Source organism: Melospiza georgiana, chromosome 4 (genome assembly GCF_028018845.1).
Source record: "Melospiza georgiana isolate bMelGeo1 chromosome 4, bMelGeo1.pri, whole genome shotgun sequence".
Classification (NCBI taxonomy): Eukaryota; Metazoa; Chordata; class Aves; order Passeriformes; family Passerellidae; genus Melospiza; species Melospiza georgiana.
Genome location: NC_080433.1, coordinates 61,014,495 through 61,028,119, shown reverse-complemented (window position 1 = coordinate 61,028,119; position 13,625 = coordinate 61,014,495). Strand labels below are relative to the sequence as shown.

Genomic DNA, 13,625 nt, shown 5'->3' with positions numbered 1-13,625 from the left:
AGAGCTAACTTTCATGGTATGCATTCAATATGAGTTGGACATGAATTCAGACTACTGTTTTAAATCCAAATAAATTTGGAACAATCATTTGACTTTCAGGTTTACACCAACATCAAATTCTCAGCCCCAGGATTAATGGGATCACAAGAACATTTAAAATTTAACCTCAAAATGCAGTTAAAAATATATGGAAGCTTGGAAGCTGATAATTTATCAGAACACTTGTCTGCATTCCAAGGCTGCCTTCCAAAGCATCATTTCATTAGCATGTTATTCTGGGGGAAGAAATCACTGTAAGTCTTAAAAGAAAGCTTCAGGTTTTTTTGACATTAGCTTGCTCAGCTAATGAGCTAACATTCCCTTTCAATTAATTCTCTAATTTGCCCAGGCAGTTAGCAGATATATACATCTTAATATTACCTGAGACACCTTTCAAATTATTCCTTTCAAATTATTCCTGTGTATATACTTTTTAAATCTTTTTTGAGCCAGTGACTAAAAGTTGTTTTTAACCACGTCTTGCCCTTTCATCTAGTTTAAATATAACCAGCTTCAAAATAAACCTACCCAACAGACCCAGCCTCCCACTTCAATTGATGCAGTTCTGAAGCCAACAAGGGCCACAGCAAATTATTAACACTAGGCTGATCACTGCATTTAAAACCTGGTGTAAGGCTGTGTTTACATCCTCCCAGGTGTGGTTACTTAACGGGAGAGAAGGGGACTGAAGAACAAGGAGAGCAAACATTACACGAGGGCAGCAAACGCCTTAAGCCCTGGGGTGGGGGAGAGTTAGGCCATGATCAGAGAGAGGAAAATAAAAAAGAGATAAGAGTTTGGAGGGAGTAGGACTGGGATGCAGAAAGCAGCCAGAGTAACAACATCCTGCAGGAGGAGGTTGCAAGGAGGAGTCAAGCAGCCCAGAAAACCACACAGTCCCATCCCAGCTGGAGGTGGTCCCTGACACTAGATGGTGTCCATGCAGGCTGCTCCTCTGCTCCCAGTCACAGCTGGGCTCCTCTCCCCATCTCTCCCTCCTTGTTCTCTGACACTGGAGAGGAGCCAAGGGCAGCCAGGATTGTCCCTGATCTGAGGCTTGGTCTGGGGAATGGTTCACACAGAGACCCCACTGACCCTGCTTGTCCCTGGCTGCAGTGCTCCTTTCTGACCAGCCAGCTGCCTCCTATATGCATAGATTTACTTTTTTTTTTACATCTATGCAGTTGATCCAAAACATATTAATTTGGCATTGAAGTAGGTTTCATTTCCCCAGCAAGGGCTGTCCTGCTCAAGGCTTGAGAGTCCTCTCCACTCCAATACCCCAGAGAGATTGTTGACTCCACACCAACATTATATCATACCTAGCAAGTTTAAAACAAAGCCAGATGTCCCTGACAGGCTACATGATTTATGTGCATTAACAGCCTTAGAAATACATTTTAGAAGCAGGCAGGATCCCACAGATGCCTAGAAGTCCTCCTGCCTCTCAGCTATGCTCCAATTTTGGAGCTATGGAGCAAATGTTCAGAGTTGCAGCCACCCACAGGAAGCTTCACCCACACATTCCCCCTGACAGACAGAACTGCATTCAAAATCAACACCCCAGAAGCACAACCAGCAGGTTATGCCAGTTGTATTTATCATCCACAACTGTGCTGCCACAGCCTAAACTGATCATGCAGAAAAGCACTTACTCCTGTAGCTTCAAAAGTCAGCTCAGGCACCAAATTTTAAGGAAAGCATTTTGATCCTCCTAACTTCCTTCTCCATCTGAGACATCCTGAACGCACTGTAAACCCATGAACATATTTAGCCCAGGTTCCTTTGTACCTAATATATGTAACCCACAAAGAGACAAGTGCCCAGTCTGTGCCCTAAGTTTTCCAGCTGCTCCGGATGCTCAGAGGGAAGCAGCAGGTTTATGGAAGTAGAAGGCAAGAGCATGCCATTCTGAACAATTGTATTGCACAACCTTATCAACTCGAATCTTCTAGGGATGGCTGCATAACATGGTGCAATTTTGGTTTTACTACTGGCAAACAGATGCACCTCAACCTGAAAACAGCCTCTCTTGTTTGTACAGTAAGTTTACCTTATTACATCAATTAAAATAATCCTGACCTGCTAAGAATCTCAAGGTGCCCATAAGCACGCAACCTCCAAATTTTTGGTACAATTTTTGAATGTCATTGTTAAGCTGCTGACTGCTAACAGATGCAAAAAAGTATCTCTCTTGTTAATGTTAAAGGAGAAGTAGAAATATGTCATCTTAAAGGAAAGCTTAAAACATTAAATACATTGCTTAAAACATTAAATATATTGAGACTATCTGTTGGGTTCCAAAGATTTACTAGGGTTTTAAGAACGTTTCCTTGAGTAATCAGCCTTCTCTTGGACTGGAGAAAAAAAGACTTCTCTCACAAGGCAAGTAACTTCTCTCACTCACTTGTAACAAGGAAAGATATATGATGTGAAATGCTGAGCACCACCAGAAAGAAAGAACAAGCTCAGGAAGAATTGTATCCACTTATCCTTAGAGGCCTAAAGATTTTCAGTAGCTTCACACTAACTCAAGAGATTTTTTTATCCTTCTGCCTTTTGTTTGCTTCCCTGACTTCCATTTTTCTCTTTTCTCCTCCTGCACCATATTCCATCCTTTTATAACTGTGCACAAGGCCAGTATCCTGTCTCCTTCTGCCTCTACTCCTTACTGGATGAAGCAAACTGAGCAGCTGCCTCTGGGTGACAATGAAAAGTAGCCCCAGCCTGTCTACCACCAATCCACATTTTCTCTTCCTGTACATGGAAACCCATCCATCAGCTCATCATAATGTGCTTTTACTTCTGGTAGTGTGCAGTTGCTTCAGGATTTGGGGTACAATCCCTCAGGGGAGTTTCTACAGCAATATTTTACATGAGCCTTGCTACCATTCTTTTTTTTATTATTCTTTTTCTTTTCATAAGCTTCCTTACCTTTTGCTGTGTAAGTAAACAAATAAACACATCAAAGATAAACTGACACTCAAGATACAAGAGAATACTACCCTTAGATGACTACTTTGATAAAACTGAATTGGACTGTCCAATACAAAAATACATATTTTGAATTACAAATTAAAAGACACAGTAAATGACTGAATTCTTGATATACGGAGAAGAAATAAACAAGGTGGTCTGCAGCTCTATAAAGAATTGCTTTTCATGTAATTCTATATATTCTCCTTTGCTCTCATTTTCCATATCCAAGTGAACAAAACAACGACAGCTGAACTGAATTAGTGAGCATCTAAAAATATCCAGCCCATCTTTCTTAAAAACACAGAAGGATGTTTCTAGTTTGCCAAAAAAGAAGCAGTATTTTTAATACTGTGGTCCTCAAATAAACTGCCTCTTGACTGTCTGAATTACAAACTACTGTCTTAGGGAGATAAAACAAAGAATACGTGAAAATACAGCAGTGTGTAGAATGAGCAGCATGGGAATCAGTTGGCAGCCATATCTATACTGTCCCCCATCATATTTTTACTAATTTTTATTCAAAACAATGGCCTGTAATGACAAGAGGATTTTGCCAGAGTAAAATCTCAGTGTCTAGCATGGGATTTATTAGGCTGTTTTGTTTTGTTTTACATAAAACTTTTCCTCCTTATTGCCAATTTGGAGTCATCTGCAGGTATTTTTACCTTCCAAGACCAAGCTGAAATTTTTCCATGGGATTAGGGGCAGAAGAGACAGCAATGGTAAACCTCACGTTGAGGAATTCAAGAGAAACAAAAACTTTGGAAGCACTAGTCATGCTGGAATCCATATATTAATATCAGAAGACATGATCTCGTGCGGTGTCAGGGTCCAGAGGACACATATTTGAAATACTGAATGTAGTCTTTTATTTACAACAGAAACATAGCCAAAGCCAAGTTTCAAAAAGCTGCAGGAATCTTAACTGTTGCAAACTTATCTGTGAGCCAGCACAATGTGTACTTAGGCCATATAATGAGTATTTACAAGAGCAAAAATCTTTTCCATCATCTTCAAAGGGAGTTAGACACCACGTATGCGTGGTTTAAACTGGAAGAAGTCCATGCATAAAGAAGAGAGAACTTTATGGTTGGCCACGATCATGGAACTTCCCTCTTGCAGGAGAGGATTAAAATAGAACCACCTAGACAAGCAACTACAACGTGTAGCATTTGGAGATACCTTCTCACGGATAACACATGCAAATGAATTCAGCAAGACACTTTGTTGTTTCTATACTGTGATCATTTCTGGTTTTAAATGCCTGGGTGGTGTTTGGAAACTATGGGCAAAAGGTAACTTGGTACAATGACAAAACAGAATTGGATTTTGAGGTAGGGCAGGGCATTAAAATAAAGTGGTATCTTCCTACCATATAAATGTAGATATGTTTTGAGAGAGAAAAAAACAATTACATTGTTGTAGGCTGAACTAAAGAAGTATTTGCCTCTCTCTCTCTCTCTCTTTTTTTTAAAACAAACAAAACACCTCCAGCCATTGCATCTTGCTCTGTTTTGTTTTGCTGCCTGCCTAAACACACTTTAAAAAGGCAAGGAAGCCATTGAAGGGCCATAAAAGGCTCACTGGGTAGCAAGACAGGAAAGGTGAAACACTGGCCAGTGCTCAGAAGCCTCCCTTCCAACAAATTAGCCAGGTTTATAGCTTTGAAGGACACCTCACAGTGATCCTCCACCAATGGCAGGGCTGTTTGCCAAGCCTGGGGAAAGAAGATCAAAGAGCAGCAGCATTTCAAGAGTAGCAAGCACTGAGCAAGTTCAGAATCACTGTCCTGTGCCTCCAGGAAAACAAGCCCGCTGGCTTGGAGCACCAGCGTAGGGAAAGCTGCACCATCTGATAAAGAAGGATGAGCAAGTCAGATTGGTCTGAAATACAGGAATATAGATCTCCTTTTGCTCTGCTGAAGTGCAAAATACAATTTTGCAAGTGAATCAGTGAGAGTTTTTGGAAGGACTTTTCCGCTCGCTCCAGCCAGCTGCTAAATGAGACTCTCAAGGAGAAGGCTGGACAGGCACCCACCCACCAGCCCTGCTGGTCCCTGGGGCAGAGCCAGAGCCTGCCCCACACCAGCTGCTGCACAAGGATGCACTTGGGCAGAGAGGACAACACGCCCCACTTCATCCAGCATCCAGCAGGAGCCTGAGAGAAGGAAGGTATGCAAATGGTCCAGGAAACTGTTTCCTTTCAGAAGTGAAAAGCCACAGATCAAAGCTTACTTTTTCTGCTATTACCCTGTATCAAAAAATATGCCTGCAATCATGAGTCAGAGACCTTTAAATAATGTATTATAGGCCCATCTATTTCCAAAAGTACATTTTGGTACTAAATACATAAAGATATTAGCTTTTTTTATATATATGTGTATGTGTGTATATATATATATATTTTATTTTTATAAATCACTACTTGATGCATAATGAATTAAAATAAAACACATGCAATGCATCTTTGGAAAGCTTCCATCTGAAGCACAACTGAAAAGGCTAAGAATATTTAGTGAGGAAAGAAAATTAATAAAATTAAATCATAAACAATATAGATCCAAGCACATCAATTTACCGTGTGAAAATTCACAAGCTAATAAAAGAAAATACATTTTGAAAAGAAAATACAGTGCACAAGTGACTGACACTGTCATCAAGACCATTAAATCAACACAACAAAGACCAGACGAGGCTGGCAGGAATTAAATCAAAAGCACCAGCCTGATTAGAGGATTGAAATTCAGATGTAAGTGGGGCTTTGGACAAGTTCTTTCTTTGAGGGGTAGCTGGAGTAGTACAGTATTACCACTGCCCCCCAACACTTGCCACGCTGGCCCGGCACAGCCCACAGAGGAAGCCCACTACAATCCTGTGCCCTTTTCCACAAGATGATTTATTTGCTCTATCAAAGGAAGTATCTCCTGTTACTGTAATTCTCCTTGGGCACAGGAGTTGATTAGAGTTATCCAGTGGAGCTGACATCACCTTGGATGGGAGCAGACCTGCCACAGGAGGACAGCTATGGCTCAGCTGTCCTGCCTGGCCAGCTCTGCCTGCCCACACCAGTGTCCTCCAGCAGCTCAGCTGTTCATGGAGTGGACACAGAGCTTTAGCCCAACGCACACTTCTCCCTACTGCCTGCTGCAAGATACCATGTGTTTTCATATAAAAACAGTATGCACTGCTGTGTGAGACTAAACATAGGTGGAAAACTGCACTGATATTGGAGGAAAAAATCCTTCTTAACATATTACAGGTACAGAAATTGTTACTGTCCTAAACATTTTCCATCCTTGCCTTTTGTGCAAAGCTTGAGACCATCTTGAGGATAAACAACTCTTCAGAAGGCCACCACCAGCCCTAAATACAATTTGTGGAAGGCAGAAGTCAAAATAATTTTGATCTTAAATAAGGCATCCCATTTTCTGCTTTATTGTGAGTATAAAAAAAAAGTGAAATATGAGATAGTCTCAAAACGTCCATTTGGACTGAACTCCCCAAGCATAGCAGGGAAAAGGCTAATGTTAGAGAAGAATAATCTGCTTACTACATGTGTTGATAAAGCTTTCCTGGCACTACTGTGCAAGAGTTCTAAGGCAAGGGATATGAACAGCTTATTTTTGAAGTACTTCACTAAAATCAGCTTCAGTTTGAATATTCAAACTTTAGAGCAATCTTTTTATAGCCAAGCTTGCCTCCAAGAAGAAAAAAACAAACAGGGTAGGGAGAGGAGAAAGGACCTCACGGATCAACTTTGCCATGTGAACTAGAGGCACAAGCTAAATAGTTTTTGGTACCTATTTATTTGTAAATAGAAACATGGGAGAAGAGACACAGGTCCTTGCTCAGCTGTTTCATTGCTGAAACCAAAATGCTGGACCACATCTTTCCTAATATGCCACAGCAACAGCATTGGAAATAGCTCTCACAGCGAGCCAACCAACCTCTATTTATCAGCTGAGAAAACCAGGCACTTGGAGAATGCAGTTACTATTCTCCAAGGTGAAGAGCTCAAGGATTGCAGTGGATAACACTCCGAAATGATCATTTTTCCTCTGCTGATTATGAAGAAAGCCTGGATTCTTCAGTTTCTACTGTACTTGTATTTTCACGAAGAAGCATTTCATTCCATTCATGAAGAAAAACAAGCAAAGCTCTCAGCTCCCAAACTGGAACATTCTTGTCAAAGAATTTAACACATTAGACTGTCAAGATTCAGGAGACTTGATGTGAAAGAACACAGCCAGGCAGTGATGACAAAAGGGTAGCTTGACAGCTTATTGACTGAGAATGGCTTTCACACCAGAAGGAAGAGAATAAACATTTTTTTTGTGTGCCAGATATATAACACGCACTAATATAAGTAACCATACAGATGGCTGACTCTATGGCAGACCTTACAGATAACTGCAGGGTAAAAAATAAGTTTTAAGCCACAAAATACCTTTTAAGCATTCAGCCATCATCTAAAGATCATGAGGCAGATGAAAAAGTTGGAGACCAAGGATAAGATTTTGAATGCAGGGTCCAGAGAGTCAAGTCCTTCTGAAAAGGCTTGGAGCCCTGCTGCTTCTTACTTCCCTAATGATGCAATTTGGCTTAACAAAACCAATTCTGTCTCCTCAGAAGCCCTGCTTCTGTTATGGCATGCTACATGCCATGACATAATCAATTCTCTGTTCTGTTCTAAACTCAAAAAATAGTTTTGTGTTATACAGTTTCCAGAAAGTTACACTAGGTCAAGCTCTACAAAGCAGAAATGTCCCTGTTCTGAAGTGCTCTGCTAGATTTTTATCCATCCTCTTCCTGGCTTCTTACCATTCCTGCCTTTCTGTTATGAATTGTTGTTTTCTGATGTGCCAGACTAATCGAATATATGTCATGCAGAAAGGCAGATTGCTTTTATTTGCTCTCCTGTCCAGCTGTAACCAATCCCTCTGTCACTCTTCTAAATATTCTCCTTCCATTTTAAAGCTTTCTACAGCATTTGTGCTGCTCTTAGTGATGTGTGAAATTCTCTCACTCCCTTCTCCTTACCAGCCCCTGGCTACATGCAAAGTAGAAATGCTAACATAAGGTACAGGATGGAGAGGAGTGTGATCAGTCTGAGAACGCCACCTCAAGCCTGTTAGTCCATGAGGAACTTAAATTACAAGATTTACAAGGGGTACACTGATTGATCTGAGAACCTGGATGCTGCTTCAAAACAAACCCCAAAATACTGTTTTTTCAAGGTATTACTGAGGGATGCATAGTCCATTTATAAAGGCACATAACACACTGGTGGCCCATCACCGAGGCTAAAACTAACCTAAACTAAACTAGGCACTGAATTAATACAAACCATTTTGCATCAAGACTCAAGGGTCTACAATTAAAAAGAAGGGATTTTTTTCTCTATAGTTTGCTGATACTTTTTGGCAATTATGAACAAAGAGGCACCATTAAACAGGGTGCTTGGAGAGCATCTTTAAGCAGGCTCTTTCATTCCTTTTTGGGAACCTGAACAACAGCAAACATGATAAAAGCAACTTCAAGTCACAATAAATACATTGTTCTCATTTAATTAATGTTTTCTCAATACAATTGATGTGTAAGAGGTCAGAGGAAAATAAATTTGTATACTACAGAGATGCTGTCAGGTAGCACATTAAAAATATTTTATATGACTGTTCTACAACAATAAAAAAATGTTTCCATAAATCCATGAATGACAAAAGAAGGGCTAAGGACAATCTCCATCTTTTGTTGGAAGTGGAGGGGAACATAGGGATGAAGGATGAGGAAAAGGCTGAGGTACCTAATGTCATCTTTGCTACAGTCTTTAACAGTAAGACCAGCTGCTCCTTGGGTACCCAGTCCCCTGAGCTCAGAGGCAGGGGTGGGAGCAGGATGAAGCCTCTGTAATCCAGGAGGATTGGGCAGTGACCTGCTACACCACTCACACACACAGCTCTGTGGGGCTGGATGGGATCCACTGAGGGATCTGGCAGAACTGCTCTCTGAGCCACCTTCCATCATTTACCAGCTAACCAGGGAGCTCCCAGGGGCCTGGAAAGTACAGATGGGCTGAGATGGGATTGGCAGAACGGTATGTGCACCAACCAATTGAAATGAATACAATCTTTTTAGCTTTACCTAAGCTTAGTTGCAACATTTTGGCTTGCAAACACAACCTTTAAAGTCTTATCAAAGACCCTTGTGTAGTACACCATTTTCCTTATAACCAAACCTGTCTTTCTCTCTCTTGTTCCCTCACCTCTAAATACAGTATAAAACTCTTAGAGGTGGAAACAATTGTGGAAACTCACAGGTGAAAGAAATCTTCATGATACAGACTGTAATGCTACCATTCAGAGCACAGCAACCACAGCTTAACATGTGTTTTTGTTCAAGATTAGCAAAACTCCAATGAATGTTTCTTTTCTTTATCAGCACTAAAAATATTCCAACATCCTCACGTCAGCAGTTGCACATTTTCAAAACAGAGATCTCCTATTAGGCTTGTTTATGATCAGCAAAAAGTAATTTTGCAATATTTTGCTTTCCAGATCCCCTCCCCCAAACAGCAACTACCAAGCGCTGGTGATATCTTTAATTTTTTGAAAAGTTTTGCTTTGTCCAAACAAACATGGAAATCAGTTTTTATTCAAATTTTCAGTGAACTCAAGAGTTAGAGTTACAAGGTGTTTCTTCGCGAAGTTGCTTTTTCTTTTCAGGTTAAACATATTCTTTGTATTTAAATTGGATAGTAGTCATGGTTTGGTTTGGTTTTCAAAGCATGGTTCTGATCCAACCACCAAATAAAAAAATAAATCCAGAACTGAGCTGTAGCTAAAACTGAGCACACTGAGACTGTGCAGGGCACTGTTGATCTTGGACACTCAAAGGAATTTTATTGAAAGTTCAATGATCTTCAGCGGTGACTCCCTCAAACTCTTTTCTGAGTTATCTAAGGACACTTCATTTACAGCAAAATGAAAAAACCAAAAAAACTGAGTCTCAACTCAACTTGTTCAATAGCTCCTGGATAAGTTTTTTCCATTTCTTCTCTTAAACTGACAAAATCTAGTGAACTGGGGAAGAGAGAGGAACTACAGGGAAGAAATAGCTTTCTTCAGGGAGTATTCCAAGCTCATCTGCACTTTAATGTAGTCCTTTCTTGGGACAGAAAATCCATTCAGAATGTAAATCTATCAAATATGGGAGCATATAAAAGACAATGAGAGCACTGTGGGGTAAAAGAAAGGAAAGAAGTAAGACAGTGAATGTTGCCAGCAGTCTCTATTTTATATCAGTGTCCTCGCTAAGGGGCTGCTGCTGAAGAGGAAAGTTAGGCACCATGGACCACCCATCACCAATATACAGCAACATCTGTGTGGCACCTACCTGGGGCCAAAATCAAACCTAAGACTGGTGGAGGAAGGCTCTCCACTGCAGCAACATCCTCCACAGTCCTTCCTCTCTCAAAACCAACTTTAAGCAGTACAAACAGAGGTGCTGCCAGCCAGCTAGACACGTTAGCAAACGGTATGGTAATCACCCACATATTAAAGGAGAAAGTTGAAGCCAAGATTTTATAGTATGATTAATGGTTTCTGGATATACAGTTCAAGGTACTGTGAAGAAATGCTGAGTTCAGCTTCTGGAGAAAAAAAAAAAAAAATCAGGCTCCTTTAACATCCCTTAAGCTAAACCAGCTTTGGGTTCCCCAAGCACTGTTTTGGGATCCTTGCCATGAGGACCTTGAGAGAACTGCCTTCGATCTTGGGAAATTAATTAAGCTGCAATACATCACATTTAAAAGCTGTCCTTGCTTCAGGTTGCACTTCAATCTTTGCTCAGCCAGCCTCTGGGATGGGGTGAATGTGCATTTAGAGACGGGGAAAGTAAAAGGTCTTTCCTGAGGGCCTGGGCAGGAGAGTGAGTTTCCATGAGGTAAGCAAGGGTGTGAGCCCATGGGTGTGCTGCAACAGCCCCAGTGCCTGCTCCTCCCCAGGGGCACACAGGGCACCCTGCTCCTCCCAGGGGCACACAGGGCACCCTGTTCTTCCCAGGGCGCACACAGGGCACCCTGCTGCCCCCAGTGCCTGCTCCTCCCCAGGGGCACACAGGGCACCCTGCTCCTCCCCAGTGGCACACAGGGCACCTTGCTCCTCCTAGGGGCACACAGGGCACCCTGCTCCTCCCCAGGGGCACACAGGGCACGTGGTGGGACCATCCCTGCCCACCCTGCAGCTCCAGCCCACACTGCCTCAGCACCCACACAGCCACTGCTACAGCTCAGAAGGGACAGGAGGCTGGCTGCCCACCCAGCCTGGCAGTGCTGTGGGGAGCCAATTCACCCAAGAAGGGAGCAAGCACCACTGGGGAGAGCAGTGGGCTCGTCTGGAGCAGGGTGGGCTTGGCCTGCTGTGCTGTGTGACACCAGGCAGACATGGGCAGTGTAGGTGAGCTGATTTGCTGGTGGTGACTGTGAGGAATGGGGTCCAAAACCACCTGAGAGTGTTTGGCTTTGGGCTAGGTCATTGTATGCCTCTCACATAGCAATGATCACTCAAACATAATCAAATATTGTTCACTTTGTGACACAACAGCTACAGCTTTGTCTTCACAGCTTTGTCTCTGCTCTCCATCTCTGCTTCCCAAACCTGAGACTGTCCTTTGCTCACCTTGAGAGCAGCTCTTCTCTCCAAGCATCCAGTATGGGTGGCCACCAGGGCCTTGTGGCTGAACACCCAACAGAGCAGCTGCCCTCCAGCAACAATCCAGGGGTACCAACGCCCACTTGGGCACTGCACCGACCTCCACTACCTTTGCTTCCTCGATGGGCCGGGACTCTGAAAGAGCTGAGGAACACCGTGGCTAGGCTTGTGGAAAGGGCAGAGATAAGACCAGGTCTGTTTTCATACAAAGTTAAAGATAAATCAGCAGAAAGGATAAAGGGACAATGTGGTCACTGTGAGGAGTCTCTGTGCAAAGGCTGCTGAATCCCTGCTGTAAGGGGATTTCAGGGAGCATATGACAGCAAGGAATGGTTGACTCAGTCCACCGAGCTTCAAGTCTCCCCCTCTCCTGACATCTAATATGCCCCTCAAAACTGATCTCTGTGGGTGTAGGGGCCATATCAGATAACGACACTGTTTAGCTGCTCCTGGGGATACTTCTGCACCAAAAGGATCCTAACAGCAAGAAACTCAGACCATTCTGCCATTGCCTGAACACCAGAAGGCAGATGGAGAAGATGGTTAAATATTAAGACAATTATTTGTCTTAATATTTAACTGCTTGTAGGTCTTGGATGTGTTTATGGCTCAGCCTGAAACACCTGAAAATGTCTGTACTGGGCACACTGGACTCATTCAGCAGAGCCCAGTTTTGTGAGTGAGATGAAGCTCAGCCTTCTTTCTACACTCACAGAAGACACACATTCAGGCTTTAAAAAAAAAAATAAAAGCAATCCTTCTTTTGCTAACCAAAGACACAAATCAAATGGCACTGGCAGACTGTTCTCTTTTCTTGGTTCTACATAATTTTTCATGCAGAAAATATTTTATATACCTGCTGAATTCTTTTTTTTCCATGGTACTCTGTTAAACTTTTGATTAGGAGACAAAAAATTACTCTTGCAACAGCTGTTTCCATGTACAGGTGGGTCAAGAATCTTCATAGCCACAATACCTATGTAGTGCAACTATCCATCAAAGAGAAACATAAATTCCATGGAATTACTGCAGCAGCACTGAAGTGCATAAACTGCCAAACCATACAGAAAGTTAATAGATTTGTTTATGGACTAGACAAGGTTTAATTAAACCAGGCAGCTCTGAAGAACAGTAAATCCTCTCTCTTTTTGTTCTTCCCTCCCCCCCCGCCCCTTTCTTTTCTAGAGTATCTTTCTCCTAGTGGCTTTCTACTTCCTAATAATCCCATCACAAATGACAGATATGTTATCAGTCATCACTGGGATTTGACACATTCTTAATACCTGTCATGACAGCTCTGAAGTCTGCATGCTACTCCATTGTATTCCAAAGCATTTGCAGGAGGTAATGGACACATCAAATACAAGTCAATGGCTCTGCTTTATTGAACTGCTGAAGGCTTGCAATATAGAAGGAGATGCTTTAAAAAGCCTAATTGTGATTATTCAAAATTACAGACATAGTAATTAAATTTAAAACTGTATATAATGTGGCAGTGGATTACTGTCCCCAAATAGAGTCTCTCCTGGTACCTTGAGTCTCTGTTTTACTTCAATAGAGAACCCAATGTAGAAATGAGGTGCAAGTCATGGCTAGAACCAGAGTCAATGTCAAAGGTGGATACCTGAATTGATACGAGGGCAGAGGGATTGTGAAGTGTGTCACTCGCAGGAACTGTCAATACTGCCAAGGAGTGAAGGCAGTAGAACATGAGTTTGAGAAGTGTCTCCCTGATGAGTACATAAGGAAAAGACGGCATCTTACCACTGAGCAATAAGGACAAGGAACACCAACTGTCAGGTCTTGTATGAGTCCATTGCTAATGCCTGTTGATTTTTGTGGACCTCTTAATACAGGTAGTTTTGTTTTCTTTTGTTCAAGCCCTCAAAAGAGCTGCAAC

General features: G+C 42.1%; 1 protein-coding gene across 3 annotated transcripts in view; it reads right to left on the bottom strand.

Annotated features, from left to right (window-relative positions):
- The window catches only part of PLXNB2 (plexin B2), a 251,221-nt gene that overhangs the window by 152,571 nt on the left and 85,025 nt on the right, over window positions 1–13,625 (bottom strand). The gene's annotated exons all lie outside the window — the stretch shown is intronic.